At 43.4% G+C, this 23,373-nt stretch overlaps 1 protein-coding gene across 1 annotated transcript in view; it reads right to left on the reverse strand.

Annotated features, from left to right (window-relative positions):
- Window positions 1-1,018, reverse strand: part of NWD1 (NACHT and WD repeat domain containing 1) — a 65,899-nt gene extending 64,881 nt beyond the window's left edge. The window contains 1 exon segment of the mRNA XM_060006479.1: window positions 833-1,018. The gene's annotated coding sequence lies outside the window, so the exon portion shown is untranslated.
- Between the last annotated feature and the right edge of the window lie 22,355 nt (window positions 1,019-23,373).

Raw genomic sequence — 23,373 nt, forward strand, 5'->3', positions numbered from 1 at the left:
GGAAGGGCAGAGTCAGTGAGCGAGTGCTGGTCTGGGACCCTGTCCTCCAGGGAACTCCCAAGGCCAGCCTGGCCATCCAGCCACCTTCCCACAACTCACTGGACCCTCTGATTCAGGTGCACCCTGATGACCTCACCCAGGCCCCAGCTCTGGACTCCAATGTTGGTTTAGGCTTTCTCTTAGCCCCTCCTCACAAGTCTCCTGATCTTGAATTTTCATCCCCTAAATCTCTGTTCCTTCCCCCATTTCCCTGGGTCCCCAGTAGACCCTTTGGACCAGACCTCACTCCAGTGCATGGCCATGTGCTCTTGGTTACCACCTCCTGACTAGGAGGATTGGAAGGTTTTGACCTTGACACACATGCTAGGCTTTTTTTCTATTCCTCTAGCCCAGACTTTTCCAATCTCAGCACTGCTAACATTTGGGACCAGGTCATTCTTTGGAGTGGAGGCCATGTTTTGCATTGTAAGATGTTGAGGAGCATCCTGGCCTTGACTCACTGGATACCAGTAGCAGACACCCCCATACACACATACACACACGCACGCGCGCACACACACACACCAAGTTGTGACAAAAATCTCTGCAGACATTGCCAATGTCTACCGGGGGCAGAATCTTGCCCGATTGAGAATCCCTGGTCTACACTGGTCAATTTATTTCAGTCTCAGTGCCTTTGCACGTGCCATACCTGAACTAACCATCCCGAGTCCTTTCATGTCATTCACATTTTCAGCTTAAAAGTCACCTCCTGAGAGGCTCTCCCTGATCATCCCGTTACTCAATGACCTCCCAAGTCACTCTCTATTTTAATTCTCTGCACAATACTCACCACCAGCTGAATTTTCTTCTTTGCTTGTTTACTGCTTGTCTCTCCTGCGAGAACACGCCTTCCATGTCTGCCAAGGTCGGTGTGCCTGGCACATAGTAGGTGCTGAGTTAATAGGTGTCACATCGGCAGGCTCATGCACAATTATCCATCTTTCTCAACTCCTGTTTGTCACTGCAGACAACTAAGCAAGCCTGGATTCCCCAGGAAGGACAGAGGTTTTCCTTGGGGACTCCAGCCTCCTTCTGGCTCCTGCTGGTGGTGGAAGGGCCAATTTAGAATCTTCTGGGGAAGTAGGTTGGAGAAGTAAGTTTTCTGGGTTTGGCGCTGCTGGGAAGGCGTGCCCCCAGCAATCCTAGTAACTTTTGTCTTAGGTACTTCACAGGTCTCTCCCGGCCAATTCTCCCAGCAACTGGGATAATGAAAGAAATTGTTTGGCTCTCCAGCCCTGGCTTAGCTGGGCGCTTAGCCAGAATTGGTCGTTAACTCCTGTGTGCCGGGCTACCGAACTCATCCTAGCAGATGCCCTTTGTGGAGGGCAGTCCTCACAACAATCTCGAGAGGCTGACATCATGATCCCGTCGCACCAATGAAGGAAATGAGGTCCAAAGAAATGAAGCCCCTTGCGCAGGCCACTTGGCCTCCCTGGGTTTAAGTTTTCTCAACCGCCTCCTGGGTGGGTAAGAGAATGAAATGCACTTATAGAGAGTGTGAGGCTAGCACCATGCCTGGTTCATGCAAAGGATCCAGGAAATGTTGGCTGTAATTAATTACTATTTTTTACTGCTACTAGGTCCACCCAACTAGTAGCAGAGTCAGGAATCAAAGGCTCCGATGTCAGTGTTTCAACAAGTGTTAATGGACTCTAAGTCTCTAGAACAGAGTTTCTCAGCCTTGGCCCTGCTGACCTTTGGGGCCAGATCACTCTGTTGGGGAGCCGTCCTGTGCACTGTAGGATGTTCAACAGCATCCCTGGCCTCTACCCACTAGATGTCCGTAGCCCCACCCCTCCCAGTCTCGACAACCAAAAAGGTCCCCGACATGGTCAAGTATCCCCTGGGGGGCAGAGTCCCCACCTCCCCTGCCTGGTTGAGAACTGCTCACTGACCTCGGCAGACATGGAAGTCATGTTCTCGCAGGAGAGACATACAGGAAACAAGCAAAGAGGAAAATTTAGCGGGTGGTGAGTATTGTGCAGAGAATTAAAATAGGGAATGACTTGGGAGGTCATTAAGTAACGGGATGATCAGGGAGAGCCTCTCAGGAGGTGGCTTTTAAGCTGAAAATGTGAATGACATGAAAGGACTCGGGGAGGATAGTTCAGGTATGGCACGTGCAACACATGAATACAGTGTTACTATATTCATGTCACCATAGTCATATTATTTACTTTTTGAAATTATTTTTTGTCATCTTATAAAATTGTTTTATTGGAGTATAGTTGATTTACAATGTTGTGTTAGTTTCTGCTGTACAGCAAAGTGAATCAGTTATACATATACATATATCCACTCTTTTTTAGATTCTTTTCCCATATAGGTCATTACAGAGTATGAGTAGAGTTCCCTGTGCTATACAGTAGGTCCTTATTAGTTATCTATTTTATCTATAGTAGTGTGTATATGTCAATCCCAATCTCCCAACTTATCCCTCCCCCACACCTCTTTCCCCATCCCCCCCGGTAACCGTAAATTTGTTTTCTACATCTGTGCATAGTCATATTATTATATTTCGAGGGACTCTGAAGTTGCAGGTGCTAATACACATACTGTCTCCAATATTCCCAGGGACCTGGGGACTTCAGTTTGCTACCCTGGTTTCCTGATGAGGAAAATAAACTTCAGAGAAATTCAAGAATTTGCCCAAGTTCTCTTGGAAAGGAAATGACAGAGCTGAGAGGCAAACCCCATTTGTTGGCTACATTGGAATCTGTGGGTATTAAAGAATTCTTGACAAAGTTTTTAAAGCATGATAATGGTATTGTGGTTAATTTTTTTTGTTTTTCCAAGTCTTTATCTTTTAGGGACTCAGAACAAAATATTTACAGAATGATAAGATTTATAGAATGACTGGGGTTTGCTTTGAAATAATAATCTTAGAAGGTGAGGTAGATGGAGTGCGGTTGGCCAGGGGGTAATGGTGGCCAGGGCTGGGGCTGAAGGCTCATTTTACCACTCTGCCTACTTTTGTGTTTCCAATTCTCTGTAGTAAAACTGTAAAATATTCTTACGTCTTGCTCTTAGGAAATAGTCGTGATTATCATTATGTATTGAGTAGGGCCTGAGCCCTAGTCAGATTTCCAAACCTCCTCTGCCGTCCCGTAAGCCTAATGTTATCATTCCCACCTTACAGAAGAAGAATCTTGGCTAGGAGATGTTAATAACCTGAATCAAGCTCTTAGCCTGGAAGGTGGTTCCGGGAGTGAGCATGAGTGGGGAAGCAGCGCCGCCTGGAGGCCATCGCTGGGCCTGGCTCGTGAGCTTGAACCCCGTGCGGAGGAGGGGGATGCAGTAGAGGTGCTGGCTGGCCTGAGGTGCAATATTTGCGGTGGGGGGGGGGTGCCAAAACAACACAGCAGTAGAGATAAATAATATTTTTTTATTGTCGTAGAAGGATAAATAATATTTCAATGCAATATTTTTAAAAAATCAAAATCAATGAAGAAAAATCCACATCAATTAAATATCACAATTTAAAATACAGTGAAGTGGGAATTCCCTGGTGGTCCAGCGGTTAAGACTTGGCGCTTTCACTGCCCTGCACCCAGGTTTGATCCTGGTCGGGGAATTAAGATCCCACAAGCTGAGGAGCACGGCCAAAAAAAAAAAAAAAAAAAAAAAAAAAAAAAATACAGTGAGGTGAGTGAGATGAGTATACAAATGTAGGATCCTGTTTTTATTAAGATTTTGATATTTTGGTTATCATGGACTTTTGTTTGCATTGATTTTAATTTTTTAAAAATTACTTTGAAATATTATTTATTTGCAAATCAAAACCACAATGAGATACCACCTCACACCCACTAGGACAGATATCATCAAAAAAGTAGAAAATGGGCTTCCCTGGTGGCGCAGTGGTTGAGAGTCCGCCTGCCGATGCAGGGGACATGGGTTCGTGCCCCGGTCCGGGAAGATCCCGCATGCCGCGGAGCGGCTGGGCCCGTGAGCCATGGCCGCTGGGCCTGCACGTCCGGAGCCTGTGCTCCGCGGCAGGAGAGACCACAGCAGTGAGAGGCCCGCGTATCGGAAAAAAAAAAAAAAAAAGAAAAGAAAATAACAAGTGTTAGTGAGGATGTGGGAAAATTGGAGCCCTCATGAGCTCTGCTTAGCGACAATGTAAAATGATGTAGCCGCTGTGGAGAACAGCTTGAATTCATTAAAAAGTTAAATACATAGGACTTCCCTGGTGGTGCAGTGGATGACTGCGTGCTCCCAATGCAGGGAGCCTGGGTTCCACCCCTGGTCAGGTAACTAGATCCCACATGCCGCAACTAAGGATACAGCCTGCCACAACTAAGACCTGGTGCAACCAAATAAATAAATAAATATTATTTTTAAAAAAGTTAAACACAGAATTACCATATGATCTGGCAATTCCACTCCTAGGTATACACCCAACAGAATTGAAACAGATGTTCAAACGAATCTATGTACACACTTATTCGTAGCAGCACTAGTCACAATAGCCAAAAGGTGAAAACAACCCAAATGTCCATCAACTGGTGAATAAACGAAATATGGTAAATTCATACAACAGAATATTATTCAGCCATAGACAGGAATGAAGCACTGATACATGATACAAAGTGGGTGAACCTCAGAAGCATTACACTGAGTGAAAGAAGCCAGACACAAAACGTCACAGAGTGTGCTAGTCAGGTTATATAAAATGTCTGGAACAGGCAAATCCACAGAGACAGAAAGAAGATTAGCGGAGCTGGGTGAGAGGGGATGGAGAGTGACCGATAATGGGCAGGGGGTTTCCCTTTGAGGGTGATGGAAATGTTCTGTAACGAGACAGAAGTGATGGTTGCACAACATTGTGAATGTATTGATACTTAATGCACAAAATTGTACGTGTCAAAATGATTAATTTTGATATGTGAAGTTTACCTCAATTAAAAAAATAGTTTTAAATAGAAAAACATATTGAGGGGCGGAGTCAAGATGGCAGCGTGGGAAGACGTGGAGTTCCAGTCTCCCCACAACTAGGGTGCCTGCAGGCCCTGGTGGGGGACCTCGATGCCCAAGGAGACAGGAGGAACCCCCAAGCGAATCCGTAGGACGTGTGGGGAGAGAGAGGGAAGGAAAAGTGGAGGACAGGACCGGCGCCCCCTGAGGGCGAGGGGGGTTCCCACTCCAGGAGGGACCCTCAGAGGCTCGGATCAGTGGGTAGTGCGCGGAGTGTTTCTCCTGCCCAATTGGCAGGGGAAGTCTGCCTGGCTCTCGGGCCGGGTCCTACGCCCTCAGAGGCCCCTTCCAGGCTGCGTTGGTCCTGGGGGCATAGGAGGGAGGTGAGGGAGAACAGGAGAGGCAGGCGGGAGGGGCCCTCCAGGACCGCGGTAGAGGAGTGGGGGCCGTTTGCCCTGCTCACTCAGCTTTGGAAGCCTGCTGCGCTCCCAGGCGGCATGCCCCACCCTCTGAGGCCAGAGGCTCGGCCTGGGCCCCTTCTGTTCCATGGAGCCTAAGCCCGCCATACACACCCCCAAGGGCCTTTTCCAGCCCTGTGGGTCCTAAGCATAGGCCCTGCCCACCGCCCAAACTCCGCCCCTGCTTAGGCCCCACCCTCCACAGCCAAGGCCTTTTCCACCTTTTTTGTTTTTTTCTTCTCCTCTTTTTTACTATTGTGGCTCTATTTTACCTTCCAGTTGTTGTTTCAGCTATTTTTTATTCTTATATTCTTTCTAACATATCTGTTAGTTTCCTAGTCTAATTTTATTTTTTACTCTTTGTTATTGTTCTCCTTTTTATTTTTTTTTGCCAGCTTACGTGGCTTGTGGGATCTTAGTTCATGAGCCGGGGGGTCGGGCCGAAACTCCTGCAGCGGGAGCTCTGAGTCCAAACCACTGGACTAATAGAGAACCTCAGACCCCAGGGAGTATTCATCAGAGTGAGGTCTCCTGGAGGTCCTCATCTTGGCACCAAGACAAAGCTCTACCCAACGGCCTACAAACTCCAGTGTTGGAAGCCTCAGGCCAAACAACCAGTAAGATAGGAACACAATCCCACCCATCAAAGAAAAAACAAATGAGACAGCAAAAAAATATGTCACAGATGAAGGAGCAAGGTAAAAACCTACCAGACCAGATAAATGAAGAGGAAATAGGCACTCTACCTGAAAAAGAATTCAGAGTAATGATAGTAAAGATGATCCAGAATCTTGGAAATAGAATGGAGGCACAGATTGAGAGAATACAAATGTTTAACAAAGATCTAGAAGAACTAAAGAACAAACAGAGATGAACAACAATAACTGAAATGAAAAATACTAGAAGGAATCAATAACAGAATAACTGAGGCAGAAGAACGAATAAGTGAGGTGGAAGACAAAATGGTGGAAATAAATGCTGAGGAGCTGAATAAAGAGAAAAGAATGAAAAGAATTGAAGACAATCTCAGAGACCTCTGGGAAAACATTAAATGCACCAACATTCAAATTATAGGGGTCCCAGAAGAAGAAGAGAAAAAGAAACGGTCTGAGAAAATATTTGAAGAGATTATAGTGGAAAACTTCCCTAACATGGGAAAAGAAATAGTCACCTAAGTCCAGGAAGCACAGAGAGTCCCATACAGGATAAACCCCAGGAGAAACACACCAAGACACATATTAATCAAACTAACAAAAATTAACTTCAAAGAAAAAAATATTAAAAGCAGCAAGGGAAAAAGATAACATACAAAGGAATCCCCATAAGGTTATCAGATGATTTTTCAGCAGAAACTCTGCAGGTCAGAAGGGAGTGGCAGGATATACTTAAAGTGTTGAAAGAGAAAAACCTACAACCAAGATTACTCTACCCAGCAAGGATCTCATTCAGATTCGACAGAGAAATCAAAATCTTTTCAGACAAGAAAAAGCTAAGAGAATTCAGCACCACAAAACCAGCTTTACAACAAATGTTAAAGAAACTTCTCTAGGCGGGAAACACAAGAGAAGAAAAAGACCCACAAAAACAAACCCAAAACAATTAAGAAAATGGTAATAGGAACATACATATTGATAATAACCTTGAATGTAAATGGATTAAATGCCCCAACCAAAAGACACAGACGTGCTGAATGGATACAAAAACAAGACCCATATATGTGCTGTCTACAAGAGACCCACTTCAGACCTAAGGACACATAAAGACTGAAGGTGAAGGGATGGAAAAAGATATTCCATGCGAATCGAAATCAAAAGAAAGCTGGAGTAGCAATACTCATATCAGATAAAATAGACTTTAAAATAAAGACGGTCACAGACGTAGAGAAAGGACTTGAGGACACAGAGAGGGGGAAGGGTAAGCTGGGATGAAGTGAGAGAGTGGCATGGTCATATGTATACTACCAAATGTAAAATAGATAGCTAGTGGGAAGCAGCCACATAGCACAGGGAGATCAGCTCGGTGCTTTGTGACCACCTAGAGGGGTGGGAGGATGGGAGGGAGATGCAAGAGGGAGGAGATATGGGGATACATGTATATGTATAGCTGATTCACTTTGTTATACAGAAGAAACTAACACACCATTGTAAAGCAATTATACTCCAATAAATGTTAAAAAAAATTAAAAAATAAAGACTGTTACAAGAGATAAGGAAGGACACTATATAATCATCAAGGGATCAATCCAGGAAGAAGATATAACAATTATAAATGTTTATGCACCCAACGTAGGAGCACCTCAATACATAAGATAAATGCTGACAACCATGAAAGGGGAAATCGACAGTTACACAATAATAGTAGGGGTCGTTAACACCCCACTTACACCAATGGACAGATCATCCAAACAGAAAATAAATAAGGAAACACAAGCTTTAAATGACACAATGACCAGATAAATTTAATTTATATTTATAAAACATTCCACCCGAAAGTGGCAGAATACACTTTCTTCTCAACTGCGCATGGAACATTCTCCAGGATAGATCATATCTTGGGTCACAGATCAAGCCTCAGAAAATTTAAGAATATTGAAATCATATCAGCCTGTTGTATTTTGTTATAGCAGCATGAGCAGATTGAGACAGACCTTGCTGCATACCAGGTCACATCATGGTGGAGCCAGTCAGGTGGATCGGATTCCCGGGGATGTTATAACAAACAAGGTGGCTTAAAACAACAGAAATGTATTCTTTTACAATTCTAGAGGCCAGAAGTTGAGATCAAGGTGTCAGCAGGACCGAGCTCCTTCTGAAGGCTCTAGGGGAGGATCCTTCCTTGTCTCTTCCAGCTCCTGGGGGCTCCAGGCATTCTTTGGCTCATGGCTGCATCACCCAACCTCTGCCTCATTGTCACATGATGTTCTTCCTATGTGTCTGTGTCCCAATTTCCCTTTTCTTATAAGGACCCCATCCACCCTAATTCAGTTATGACCTCTTCTTAACTTAACATCTGCAAAGACCCTATTTCCAAATAAGGTCATAGTCACAAGTGCCAGGGATTAGGACTTGAATCAAATATCTTTTTGAGGGGACACAATTCAACCCACCATACATGGGTTTGGAGGAGACAGGCATGGGGGTTAATTTAGTTAGTACTGTGACTTTGGTCAAGCTCTTCCCTCTCTGAGACTCTGCTAAAGCATGGTGATGACCAACACGCCCCTCCTGGCCCATCTGATTGTCTCCCAGCCTTCTGCATCTCATTAACAGTCACCCATACACCCAGTTGTTCAGGCCCCAAACCCAGAGTCATTCTCAGTTCCTCCCCGTCACCCCAAGTCTGTCACCTCAGGAGCCATCCACCCAGCCCAAGCTCCACCGTCACCTCTCAACTCATCTCCGCATCTCCACCTTGACCCCCTGAGGTCTGTTTTCCACTTCTCAGCCAGCTGGTGGCTAATCTCTTCCCCTGACATTTAGAACAAAATCCAGTCTTCTTAAAAGAAGACCCCATTTGTCTCCTCAACCTCATCACTGCTGTATGTCCCACAGACCCATGGTAGAGGGCTGAATGGTGGCCCTCCCAAAGTGTATGTCCATGTCCTCACCCCTGGAACCTGTGACTGTGACCTTAACTGGTAAAAGGGTCTTTGCAGATGTAACTAACTTAAGAATCTTGAGAAGAGATCATCCCGGATATTAGGATGGGCTCTAAATCCAGTAAGTGTTCTTATCAGAGAAAGGCAGAGTGGGATTTGGGAGGAAGAAAGAGAAGAAGGCCATGTGAAGACAGAGGCAGAGATTGGAGTGATGTGGCCACAAGCCAAGGAACACCTGCAGGAAGAGGCAAGGAAGCATCCTCCCCTAGAGCTTTCAGATGGAGCTCTGTGGTTCTAATAAGGAACAATTTCCAATGTACATAGTGGAAAAAACAAGATGCAAAACAGCAGGTATTTTAAAAAGAGAAGATGGGGACACATATATGTATACATGCTCACATAGGGAAAGAATATTTTTAAATTTATTTATTTATGGCTGTGTTGGGTCTTCGTTTCTGTGCGAGGGCTTTCTCTAGTTGTGGCAAGCGGAGGCCACTCTTCATCACGGTGCGCGGGCCTCTCACTATCGCGGCCTCTCTTGTTGCGGAGCACAGGCTCCAGACGCGTAGGCTCAGTAGTTGTGGCTCGTGGGCCCAGTTGTTCCGCGGCATGTGGGATCCTCCCAGACCAGGGCTCGAACCCGCCTCCCCTGCACTGGCAGGCAGACTCTCAACCACTGCGCCACCAGGGAAGCCCGGGAAAGAATATTTTTAAAGTGGGGAGAGCAAGGGGGCATGGTGGTGTCTGGGGGAGGGAGACAGAAGTTGGGGATGGGGAGGAGACTTGGGAACACTGCTCACGTTTTGGAGTCTTTACATCTTTTATCACGTGCATGTATCACAGAGATCACCTTTGTTTTAAAATGCTGGTTAGAAAGCTGGAGCAGTGCTGCCCCCATAGCACTTTCCATGATGACGGAAATGTTCTCTGTCTGTGCTGCCCAATACAGGCAGCCACCAACCACACCTGACGATTGAGTGCTTGAAATAGGGTTAGTTCCACTGAGAAAGGGAATTGTCAATTTTATGTAAGTGTCATCCATTTAAATTTAAATGGCTACCAGCTACCAAATTGGACAGTGCCACTGTATAGCATCGTGGACAACATCTTAGGATAACATATGAGGTGAAAAGAGCCAGGTCCAGAAGTGGAGGTAGGATTTGGAGGATATTATGTTAAAAAAAAAAAACAGCTAGAAGTACAAGGGGGAAAAAATGACAAGAAATAAACCAAAACACAACCCACAGCTGGAAATGGGGATTATTTTTCTTTCTCCAAATGTTCTGTAATGAGTTTACATTATTTTTAGAAATATATGTATGTATTGTTCTCTCTATATAGCATATTATATACGACAATGTAATAGTATAGTAAATTATATATAGCACATTAATGTAAATTACTATATGTTATGCTATAGTATATAGTAAATTAAATCACATATATTTTTGTATGCTATATGATAGCACATAGTAAATTAAATGACATATATTGATACTATATTAATTTATCATATGCTATTATAGTACATAATAAATCAAATTATACGTAGTATATTAATTTACTCTATGCTGTTACAGTACATAGTAAATTAAATGACATATAGTACATTAGCGTACTATGTGCTATTTTATAGTACATATGAAATCAAATTACATATATTAATTTACTTATACTATATCATAGTATACTGTTATACTAATGATATTAAATATAAAATTATATATTCAATATAATTTAGATATCCTAAGTTATTCGATGCCTTCTGAGTTTTGCAAGTGCTGGACGGTTCAGCTCCCTGGACAGATGCACCTGCTCTGTGTCTGGCAGTCCAGTGTTTATGCCTCTTCCTGTCCTTCTCGGATAAGCGAATTCAGTTCTCTGAATGTTAGTTCCTCACCTGCAAAATAGGAAGGTCATCGTGCCTCCCACGTGCTAGAAACCGCTTCTCCAAATGTGCTCAGTGCACCCATGTGGTCCCCGAAATCCTTTCCAGGATCTACAAGGTCAGACCCCTGACCATGACATTAATACTACGTCATTTGCCTTCTTCTCTGGGTTGGCATCTGCCCTGACGGTACACTAGCAACCTGCTGGTGCCTTAGCAGGAATCAAGACAGCAGCGCCAAGTGTACAAGGAATCGCGGCTGCTCACCACAGCGCATGCGCAGAAAAAGCAAAAAGCGGGGTGGGGCGGGGGAGCCAGTGTCTCTTGATGTTATTACTGAAGCTTGGTGAAACAGTAAAAATTACTAATTTTAAAAAATTTCAACCCTTGAGTATGTTTTTCCTCCTCATTCACTTTCTCATGTTATTTTATAATTCACATACGATAAAATTGACTCTTCTTTTTGATGTGGGGGGTGGGTAGCAGATTTTAGCGCACGCGCAATTCGTGTAACCGCCGCCACAATCAGGATGCTGACCCGAAGAGCTTCATCAGCCCTCAAAACATCATTAGGCTGTCCCATTGGACATCCCTCCCCAACTCCTGGTACCTCCCCGTTTCTCTGTCAAGGTAAGTTCTTCTTCTGGAGAATGTCACATGAATGGAATCATACGGTAGGTAACTTTCTGAGGCTTCTTTTCACTCAGCGTAATGCGTTTCAGAGTCGTACATATTGTCACGTATCCAAAGCTCTCTCTTTTTCATCGCTGGGCAGTATTTCATTGTACGCATATATCAGTCTCTACTCAAGATATTTGGGTGATGGATAGTGTCTTGGGGCTGCCATGACAAAGCACCATAAACTGGGGGGCTTAGAACAACACAGATTTATTCCCTCGGGGTTCTGGAGGACGGAAGTTCAAAATCAAGGCATTAACAGGGCCATACTTCCTCCCAAGGCTCTAGGGGAGGATCCTTCCTTGCCTTTTCCAGCATCTGGTGGCGGCTGTCAGTCCTTAGCGACGATAATCAGCTTGTAGATGCATCGCTCCAGTTTCTGGCTCCGCTGTTACATGACGTTTTCCTCTTTATGTCTGAGTTCAACTTTTCCTCTTCCTGTAAGGACACCAGTCTTACTGGATTAGGGCCCAGCCTGGTGGCCTCATTTTAACTCAATGACATCTGCAATGAACCTATTTCTAGATAAGGTCATATTTTTAGATACTGAAGGTTAGGACTTCAGTACATCTTTTGGGGGACACAATTTACCCCACAATAGGTGAGTCCATGTCTCTTTAATATTTTGTGTAACAAAATGGGAAATACACATAAAGTCCTCCTAATGAGCATTAAGTTCAATGGTCAGCTCTAAAAAAAGGCTCTAGAACAAATTTTCGAGTCCAGCTGGCATCTTTTTTCAGGGAACACCATTTTTATTTGAAATATCTGACAAACTATGATTCAGACTTGGCTGTTTGGCAGACAGGTTTCTCAAAAACAAACAAAAGGAGCCTGTTACTTCAAGGAAAACAACACAGTTCTCTTGCCAACGTAAGATTTAAGCTTTCAAGGTAAAATCAAAATTTTGGAAATCCCATGTCTGCCACTGTCTGACCACTTTCTGACACTTTTTAAATTTTTTTATTTATTTATTTTTGGCTGCATTGGGTCTTCATTGCTGTGCGTGGGCTTTCTCTAGTTGCGGCGAGCAAGGGCTACTCTTCATTGCGGTGCGCGGGCTTCTCATTGCAGTGGCTTCTCTTGCTGCGGAGCATGGGCTCTAGGCGCACGGGCTTCAGTAGCTGTGGCTTAGCTGCTCCGCGGCACGTGGGGTCTTCCTGGACCAGGGCTCGAATCCGTGTCCCCTGCATTGGCATGCGGATTCTTAACCACTGCGCCACCAGGGAAGCCCTCTGACACTTTTAAAAGGCTTTTCTTATGAGACAGAATGGTGGTGATATTAACAAATGTAGGTTTCTGATGTTGAACAATAAAATGTGACAACTTCTGCATAACCCAGGGAACCAATATTTTCCAAATGATCGATGTTACAATCATCACAGGAGATGTATTCAGAGCGCAAGACAGATCAATAGATTTTATTTTATTTTATTTGGTTGTGCCAGGTCTTAGCTGCAGCAGGCGGGCTCCTTAGTTGTGGCATGCAAACTCTTAGTTGCGGCATGCATGAGGGATCTAGTTCCCTGACCAGGGATCGAACCTGGGCTCCCTGCATTGGGAACACAGAGTCTTATCCACTGCACCACCAGGGAAGTCCCAGATCAATAGATTTTAATGTAGCCAAGCCTAGTGAGTTGAATGGGGGCTGCCAAAAACATATTCATGCTCTAACTGCCAGCACGTGAATGTGACCTTAGTTGGCAAAAGAGTCTTTGCAGATGTAATTAAGTTAAGGATCTCAGGATAAGATCATCCTGGATTACCCGGATGGGCCCTAAATCCAATGACAAGTGTCTTTATAAAAGACAGAAGAGGAGAAGACATAGACACAGAGGAGAAGGCTACGTGGTGAATAGAGACAGGGATTGGAGTGAGGCAGCCCCAGCTGAGGAATGCCTGGAGCCACCAGAAGCTAGAATAAGCAAAGAAGGATTCTCCCCTTGAGGATGGTACATGCAAATGCCCTGGGGTGAGAGACAGCGTGGCATGTTCTAAGAACTGCATAGTTTGGAGAGGCTCAATATTAGACATAAGATATAACAAATTTAGATATAAGCCATGAGAAGTAACAAAAGAGACACTTTTTCTATTAAAGTCCAGATGGTAAATATTTTCAGCTTTGCAGGTTAGATGGTCTATGGCTCAACTATTCATCTCTATCATTGTTGCTTGAAAGCAGCCATAAACAATACATAAACAGATGGGCATGAATGTGTGCCGATAAGACTTTATTTCTGCATGGAAGCAACCTAAGTGCCCATCGACAGATGAATGGATAAAGAAGATGTGGCACATATATACAGTGGAATATTACTCAGCCATATAAAGAAACGAAATTGAGTTATTTGTAGTGAGGTGGATGGACTTAGAGTCTGTCATACAGAGTGTAGTAGGTCAGAAAGAGAAAAACAAATACCGTATGCTAACACGTATATATGGAATCTAAAAATAAAAATGGTTCTGAAGAACCTAGGGGCAGGACAGGAATAAAGACGCAGATGTAGAGAATGGACTTGAGGACACGAGGGGGAAGGGTAAGCTGGGACAAAGTGTGAGAGTGGCATGGACTTATATATACTACGAAAAATAGATAGCTAGTGGGAAGCAGCCGCATAGCACAGGGAGAGCAGCTCAGTGCTTTGTGACCACCTAGAGGGGTGGGATAGGGAGGGTGGGAGGGAGACGCAAGGAGGAGATATGGGGATATATGTATATGTATAGCTGATTCACTTTGTTATACAGCAGAAACTAAGACACCATAGTAAAGCAATTATACTCCAATAAAGATGTTAAATAAATAAATAATGAATACACACACACACACACAAGACTTTATTTCTGGACACACGTGATTCGAATTTCATATAATTTTCACATGTCATGACACAATTGTCCTCTCTTTTCCCCCCAATCATTAAACAAATGTAAAATCCATTCTTAGCTCTAGGGTTGTACAAAATCAGGCAACCCTGACCTAGCTTAAAAAATAGAACATTTCCAATACTTGAAAGTTCCCTGCACCTCACCCAGTCATGTTCCCAGCCATGATCTTGCATCTCGTGTTCGTCATTCTCTTCATTTGTGTGACGGTTTTGTTACCAAACCAAGCTTAAGTATGCTCACCAGCACACAGTAAAGTCAATCTACTGACAACAGGTTGTGTTAAAGGAAAGTACAGCAATTATTGCAGGCACCAAACGAGGAGTCCAGGCAACTAACACTCAAAAGACCTGAACTCCCTGATGGCTTTCAGGGAAAGGTTTTTAAGGACAGGATGAGGGAGAGGCTTGCAAGGTGCATGATCAGTTCATTCTTCTGATTGGCTGGTGGTGAGGTAATCAGGAGTCAACATCATCAACCTTCTGGTTCCAACGAGTCTGGGGTCTATGTGTTTGTGGTCAGCATAGAGTTAACTTCTTCCACCTGAACTGGGTTTTCAGTATCTGCAAAATAGCTCAAGAATATGGCTCAGAATATTATCTATAGCCCTTGAGGAGGAACTAAAGGTCTTTGATTTTGTTTAATGGCTAAACTATTATTATTTTGTCTTGCTTGACTGTTTTTCTTTGCTTCTTCACTTTCTCACTTCTCTAAATTTATTCTTTGGAACTTGGGGAAGGCCTAGGAGGCTAAGGTTTTTCTACAAACAAGAGGCAGGCAGAGGACATGGTGGGTGGATCTCTCTCTGCTCTCTGCCATGTGAAGATATGAGGAGAAGACAGCTATTCACAAACCAGGAAGAGAGCCCTCACCAGACACTGGATCCGCTGACAACTTGATCTTGGACTTCCCAGCTTCCAGAACTGTGAGAAATAAATGTTGTTTAAGGAGGCCAGTCTGTGGTAATTTGTTATAGCAGCCTGACCTAAGATACCTAATTATGGTAGGTTTTTATGAGGAAACGTGTATACTTGAGGGATGGCGAGATGTCCATTTGTGGGGTGGCACAGAGTTTGATACGACCGCCTTGGTTTTACCTAGTTAATTGTACTGTTCATTTCTTCCATTAATTATCAGATTTTTAGAGTTAGAGTCTTAAAAATCTTCCAGTCCAGGGCTGGCAAACTTTTCCTTCAAAAGGCTAGACAGTCAATATTTTCAGCTGCACAGGCCAGTCTCTGTTGAAATGACTCCACTCTGCTGTTATAGCTTGAGAGGGGCCATAACAATGTGTAAGCAAATGAGCGTGGCTCTGTGCCAATAAAAGTTTATTGACAAACACAGGCAGTGGGCCGGATTTGGCCTTTGCGCTATGGTTTACCTACCCTTGACCTGGTCCAACATTTTCATTTAATAAGGAGGAATTCGCCCGGGATCATGCAGCAGGTGAGAAGCACTCACTCTCAGAACTCACTCTCAGGCTTGCCAACATCCTGTCTTGGTGCCTTCACTTTGACCTCTCAGCTGGCTTCTATGAGCTCAGATGCTTGTATCCTCCGCTGCTTAAGCTATGACTTTTCCCAGATGCCTCCAGGCAGGTACCAATCAGAAGGTGCAAAATAAACACAGTTATAACCGCCCACGTCTGTGGTAACCTTTGGATGATGGTCTTACCTTTGCTAAACACCTGCTCAGCATCAGAGACTCTGCCAAACTCTTCCCACGTGTGTATCTTATGCTTCCTTAAAGAAAACCAGAGAAGTGAAGTGTAAAGGAAGAAGCCTATCTCTTGGAATGAGATAGGTATGGATTTCAGTTCTGCCCCACTGTCAGCTCTGTGTGATTGATGTCAAGTCACTTGGCCACTGAGCCTAAATTTTTTCCCTTAGAGTGTAACAACCCACTTCAAAGACATACTGTTTAGAAAATACCTGCTTATGTGCTTGGCATGTTTCAAGTGCTTAATAGAAATTTCTAGCTGCAACTGTGGTCTGGATTTGCTTACGATAAATAGTGGGCGGCTTCTGTGGGTCCCTGCACCTGGTGCCCGCAGCTTTGTATAATCCCTACCCTTGATTGTAGGGTACTTGGAATTTGCTTTGAATGAACATAAATCAACAACTGATTGAATGTGATTCCTCAAAAAATTAAATATAGAATTACCATATGATCCAGAAATTCCGCTTCTTGGCATATATCCAAAAGAATACAGAAGAAAACTTTGTAGGTGATGAAAATGTTCCATATCTTAATTATGGTGGTGATTATGTGGGCATATTCATTTTGCAAAACTGATTAAATGGTACACTCGAAATGGGGATGAGAAGCGATGAAATGTCACTTCCAAGATTAGGTTGTAAAAAATATATGACCCAGAAATTCCACTCTAAGGTATATAACCCAAAGATATGAAAACAGGTATTCAAACAAATGTTTAGAGCAGCACTATCTACAATAGCCAAAGGGTAGAAACAACCCAAATGTCCATCAATGAATGAATGAGAAACAACACGTGGAATATTATGCAGCCATAAAAAGGAATAAAGTTTCAATATATGTTACAAAGTGGATGAAGCTCAAAACCATTATAAAAAATTATGCTAAGTGAAGGAAGCCAGACACAAAAGGTCACGTACTCTCTGATTCCATTTGTATGAAATGTCTAGAATAGGCAAATCCATTGATACAGAAAACAGATTGGTGGTTGCCTGGAGCTGCAGAAGCGGGTATGAGGAATGACTGCTACTGGGCATGGGGTTTCCTTTCGGGGTGATGAAAATGTCTTGCAACTAAAGAGAAGTGATAGTTATACAACATTATGAATGTACTAAGTGCCACCGAATTGCTCACTTTAAAAAGCTTAGTTTTATGTTATGTGAATTTCACCTCAATTTAGAAAAAAACAACAACTGTGACTTCCATTTTCCTAACAGGAAAGATATTTCTTGCTGGCTTTGATGAACTTGCCGGGTTGAAGAAGCCCCCATGGCAAGAAATTGAGGGCAACTTCCTGTCAACAGCCCGTGAAAAACTGAGTCCTCAGTTCAACAGGCCACAGGAATCAAAACTCTTGCCAACAACCATGTGAACTTGGAAAGCTGATTCTTCCCCAGTCAAGCCTCAAGATGAGACCACAGCCTCACGGCTCTTAGTTAATCCTTGAAATAGCCCATTGTAGAGGCAAGATGCTTGAATTTCAAGAGGTAAAGTCACCTGCTTATTTTTAATAAGTTTACCCTGACACTGAGCCCCTGCTCATGTCACCAGCTCTGTGGCCTCCTATGGCTAACATCTGTGAGAGATGCAAATACCTAATGTACAGTAGTTTGCTTGATAAATATTCTTTTGCTTCCTCCTTCCCTTTCTTAGGTGGAGAGTAGGAAGAGGCATCAATTAATGGTTAAAAGAAAAGACGTTGCAGATTTCTCCCTACTGGAGAAGACTACAACATACCCTGTGCTGCTGAGTATTTTTTACAAATTGAAGATCTGTGGCAACCTTGTGTAGAGCAAGTTTATCGGCACCATTTTAACAACAGCATTTGCTCACTTCATGTCTCTGTCACATTTTGGTAATTCTTGTAATATTTCAAACTTTTTCATTATTATTATATTTTTCACGGTGATCTATGATCAGTGATCTCTGATGGTACTGTTGTAATTGTTTTGGGTGCCATGAACTGCATGCCCATGTAAGATGGCGAACTTCATTGATAAATGTTGTGTACGTTCTGACTGCTCCATTGACTGGCCGTTCCCCCCATCTCTCTCCCTCTCCTCAGCCTCCCTATTCTCTGAGACACAACAATATTGAAATTAGGCCGGTTAATAACCCTACAAGGGCCTCTAAGTGTTGAAGTGAAAGGAAGAGTCACGTGTCTCTCACTTGAACTCAAAAGCTAGAAATGACTAAGCTCAGACATGTCAAAAGCTGAGACGGGCCAAAAGCTAAGCCTCTTGTGCCAAACAGCCAAGATGTAAATGCAAAGGAAAAGTTCTTGAAGGAAGTTAACAGTGCTACTCCAGTGAACACATGAATGATAAGAAAGCGAAACAACCTTATTGCTGATACAGAGAAAATTTTAGTGGTCTGGGGAGATCAAACCAGCCACAATATTCCCTTAAGCCAAAGCCTAATTCAGGACAAGACACTGACTTTCTTAAATCCTACGAAGGCTGAGAGAGGTGAGGAAGTTGCAGAAGAGAAGTTTGAAGCAAGCAGAGGTTGGTTCATGAGGTTTAAGGAAAGAAGCCATCTCCACAACATAAAAGTATAAGGTGAAGCAACAAGTTATCCAGAAAATCTAGCCAAGATAATTAACGAAGGTGACTACACTACACGGCAGATTTTCAGTGTAGACCAAATGTCCTTATATTGGAAGAAGATGCCATCTAGGACTTCCCATAGTTAGAGAACAGAAGTCAATGCCTGACTTCCAAGATTGAAAGCACAGTCTGACTCTTATTAGAGGCTAATGCAGCTGGTGACTTTAAGTTGAAGCCAGTGCTCATTTACCATTCTGAAAATCCTAGGGTCCTTAAGAATCATGCTAAATCTACTCTGCCTGTGCTCTATAAATGGAACAACAAAGCCTGGATGATAACACACCTGTTTACAACATGGTTTACTGGATACTTTAAGCCCACTGTTGAGACCTACTGCTCAGAAGAAAAAGGTCCCTCTCAAAATATTACTGCTCATTGACTATACACCTGGTCACCCATGAGCTCTGATGGAGATGTACAATGAGATTCATGTTGTTTTCATGCCTGCTAACACAACATCCATTCTGCAACCCATGGATCAAGGAGTAATTTTGACTTTCAAGTCTTATGTTCAAAAATACATTTTGTAAGGCTATGGCCACCATAGATAGTTATTCCTTTGATGGGTCTGGGCAAAGTAAATTTAAAATCTTCTAGAAAGGACCCGCCACCATTCTAGATGCCATTAAGAACATTTGTGATTTGTAGGAAGAGGTCAAAATATCAACATTAACAGGAGTTTGGAAGAAGTTGATTCCAACCCTCAAAGATGACTTGAGGGGTTCAAGACTCAAGTGGAGGAAGTAACTGCAGGTGTGGCAGAAATAGTAAGAGAACTAGAATTAGAAGTGGAGCCTGAAGGTGTTACTGAATTACTGCAATATCATGATAGAACTTTAATGAATGAGGACTGCTTCCTGTGGATGAGCAGAGAAAGTTGTTTCTTGAAATGGAATCTACTCCTGGTGAAGATGCTGTGAAGATTATTGAAACGACAACAAAGGATTTAAAATGTTACATAAACTTAGTTGATAAAGCAGTGGCAAGGTTTGAGAGGATTGATTCCAATTCTGAAAGAAGTTCTACTGTAGGTAAAATGCTGTCAAAAAGCATCACATGCCACAGAGAAATTGGTCATGAAAGAAAGAGTCAATAAATATGGCAAACTTCATTGTTGTCTTAAGAAATTGCCACAGCCACCCCAACTTTTGGCAATGCTCAACCTGATCAGTCAACAGCCATCAACTCTGAGGCAAGACCCTCCACCAGCAAAAGGATTATGGCTCACTGAAGGCTTAGACAATGGTTTGCGTTTTTTGGCAAACATGTATTTTTAAATTGGGGTGTACAATTTTTAGACATAATGCTATTGCACACTTAATAGACCTCGGTATAGTGTAACTTTTATATACACTGGGAAATCAAAAATTTCATGTGACTCACTTTATTGTGATATTCACTTCTTTGTGGTGGTCTGGAACTGAACCTGCAATATTTCTTAGGTGTGCCTGTATGGATGTGTGTGTCATATTCATATGCATATTTCAAAGCTCTGACCTCTGGACATGGTGACTAACTGTCTCAGTTTGCCTGAGACTATCCCAGTTTCAACACTGAAATGCCCACATTCTGGGAAACCCTAGGGTGGTTGGTCATCAACTGCTGAGCTGGAACTAGAAGCAATGATATCCCAGTAGCAATGAGCACACCTCATGCACAGGTTTTGGTTTCTAAATACCATTCTCCAACAAAAGAACCAGGGCTCCTTGGAGAAATGGTTGGTTCTAGGGCTGGAACAGCAGAAGTATCTTGTGTCAGTTCCTTCCCCTCTCTGAGCCTCAGTTTCCCCATCAGTCCAGTGGGAATAACAGTTTCCCACCGTAATGGGTTGAATTGTAACCAACCCCACCCCCCCAATAAATGTCTACCCAGAACCTGTGAATGTGATCATATTTGGAATAAGAGTCTTTGCAGTAAGGATCTTGAGATAAGATCATCCTTGATTTAGAGTGGGCTATAAATCCAATGACAAGTGTCCTTATAAAAGAAAGGGAAAGAGACAGAGAGAGAAGGCCATGTGAAGATGGGGGCAGAGATTGGAGTGATGGCAGCAACAAATCAAGGAATGCTTGAAGCCACCAGAGCTGGAAAAGACAAAGAAGGATCCTCCCCTAGAGCCTTCAGAGAGAGCACAGCCCTGCCCACACCTAGATTTCAGACATCTGGCCCCCAGAACTGTGAGAGAATTAATTCCTCTTGTTTTTTTTTTTTTTTTTCTTGCGGTTCGCGGGCCTCTCACTGTTGTGGCCTCTCCCGCTGCGGAGCACAGGCTCCGGTCGCGCAGGCTCAGTGGCCATGGCTCATGGGCCCAGCCGCTCCGCGGCATGTGGGATCTTCCCGGATCGGGGCACGAACCCGTGTCCCCTGCAACGGCAGGCAGACTCTCAACCACTGCGCCACCAGGGAAGCCCTAATTCCTCTTGTTTTAAGTGACCAAGTTCATGGTAATTTATTACCATAGCCACAGGAAATTCATACACCCACCTTGGATTGTTGCAATGACCAAGGAAAATAAGGCATGTACAGTGCTCATCAAAGGGTGTGGCACCAAGAAAGAAAGCCCTCGGCATGTGGTTACTGTTCTCTTTCTCTGTAGGACTAGACCCTGGCACCCAGTGGCTCTGCATCCACCCCATCCTTTTCACTACAACAATCTTCCTCTTAACTGAAAGCAGGGTCTCAAAGAGGTATTTGTACACCCATGTTCCAGCAGCATTTTGCAAAATAGCCAAAAGGTAGAAGCAACCCATGTTTTCATCAATGGATGAATGCATAAATAAAATGTGGTATATCCATATAAAGTAATAATATTTACCCTTAAAAAGGAAGGAAATTCTGACCCATGCTACAACATGGATGAACCTTGAGGACATTATGATGAGTAAAATAGTCCAGTCATAAAAGGACAGTTACCGTATGATCCCAGTAATGTGAAGTCCCTAGAATAGTCAAAGTCTTAGAGAAAGAAAGTAGAATGGTGGGTGCCAAGGGTTGGGGGAGGGGAAATGGGAAGTTTGTGTTGGATGAGGATAGAGTTTCAGTTTGAGAAGATGGACGAGTTCTGGAGATGAATGGTGGTGATCGTTGCACAACAATGTGAAGGTACTTAATGGCACTGAATTGTGCACTTAGTAATGGTTAAGATGGAAAATTTTATGTTGTGTCTTTTACAATAATAACAATAATAATAGAACCATGTTGTGTATTTTATGATAATAATAAACAATAACAATAAAAGAACCTTCCTCTCAACTCAAGACCAAAGAAGCTACTGAGCGCGACACCTGCATCTAAAATTAGGCTGGACTTGAGAGCTGGCCATCAGAGTTCTCACACCTACGTGGGATGGCAGCGTCAGCCTGCCCTGCCAGTCATTCCCCAACCAGCCCGTGGCTTGCCCACCCCCTTCCCAAAATAGGCTGAGAGGCTATTTTGATACAATCTGTTCTCTCATAAAATGAGATCTCAGAACATTTGTGCTGGAAGGCAGGGAGCCAGCTTATTGCCAACACCCACCAGGTGCTAGATGAGTCCACGCAGAAGCATTCTGTGCACTCTTACAGAGCTGTCTTTGTAATCCAACTCCAGACACTCCTGCTGGTCGTCCGAGGAGGAAAGCGAGGCTCGGAGAAGGGGGGTTACTCGCCCAATGCCACACACCTCGAAGGTGAAAAGGCAGGATAGGAACAGGTCTGAGAAGCTTCAGAGCCTATTCTAGTTTTCCTTTTCTTTTGATTAAGGTAGAATTCTCAGCATACGGTTCTGTAAGTTTTGACCACGATCAAGATACAGAACGGTTCTGCTGCCCTCTCCCCTTGAAGTTCCCCTGGCCCCTTTGAAGACAATCTCCCCTCCCACTCCTAATCCCTGGTACCCACTGATCTGTGTTCCGTCTCCATCATTTTTGCCTTTCCTATAACATCCTATAAAGGGAGCACACGGGATGTAACCAGAGTCCGGCTTCTTTTGAAATTCATTCACATTGCTGTGTGTGTCAAAAATTCGTTCCATTCCTTCTCTGAGTAGTATTCCATGGTGTGATGGGATCATTGTATGATGTTCATCCACTCACCAGCTGATGGGCATTTGGGATATTTCTGGTTTTGGGTGATTACCAAAACCAGCCACTATAAACATTTCTTGTGCGAACATGAGTTTGTGCTTTACTTAGAAATGGGATTACTGCGTGATATGGTCAGTGATGTTAAATTTTATATGAAACGACCCAATTCTTTTCCACTAGCAGTGCATGAGCATTCCAGTTGCTCCAAATCCTTACCAGCACCTGGCATTTTTAGTTATTTTTATTTTACTCACTCTAACTGGTATAGCATTCGTTTGCTAGGGCTGTCGTAACAAAACACTACAGACTGGGTGGCTTCAACAACAGAAATTTATTTTCTGACAGTTCTGGTGGCTGGAAGTCCGAGATCAAAGTGTCAGCAGCACATCTGGTTTCTTCTGAGACCTCTCTCCATCGCCTGTAGATGGCCATCTTCTCCGTGTGTCCTCACATGGTCTTTTCTCTGTGTATGTCTGTGTTCTAATCTCCTTTTTTATAAGGACACTAATCATACTGGATTA

Source organism: Delphinus delphis, chromosome 3, assembly GCF_949987515.2.
Source record: "Delphinus delphis chromosome 3, mDelDel1.2, whole genome shotgun sequence".
Taxonomy (NCBI): Eukaryota; Metazoa; Chordata; class Mammalia; order Artiodactyla; family Delphinidae; genus Delphinus; species Delphinus delphis.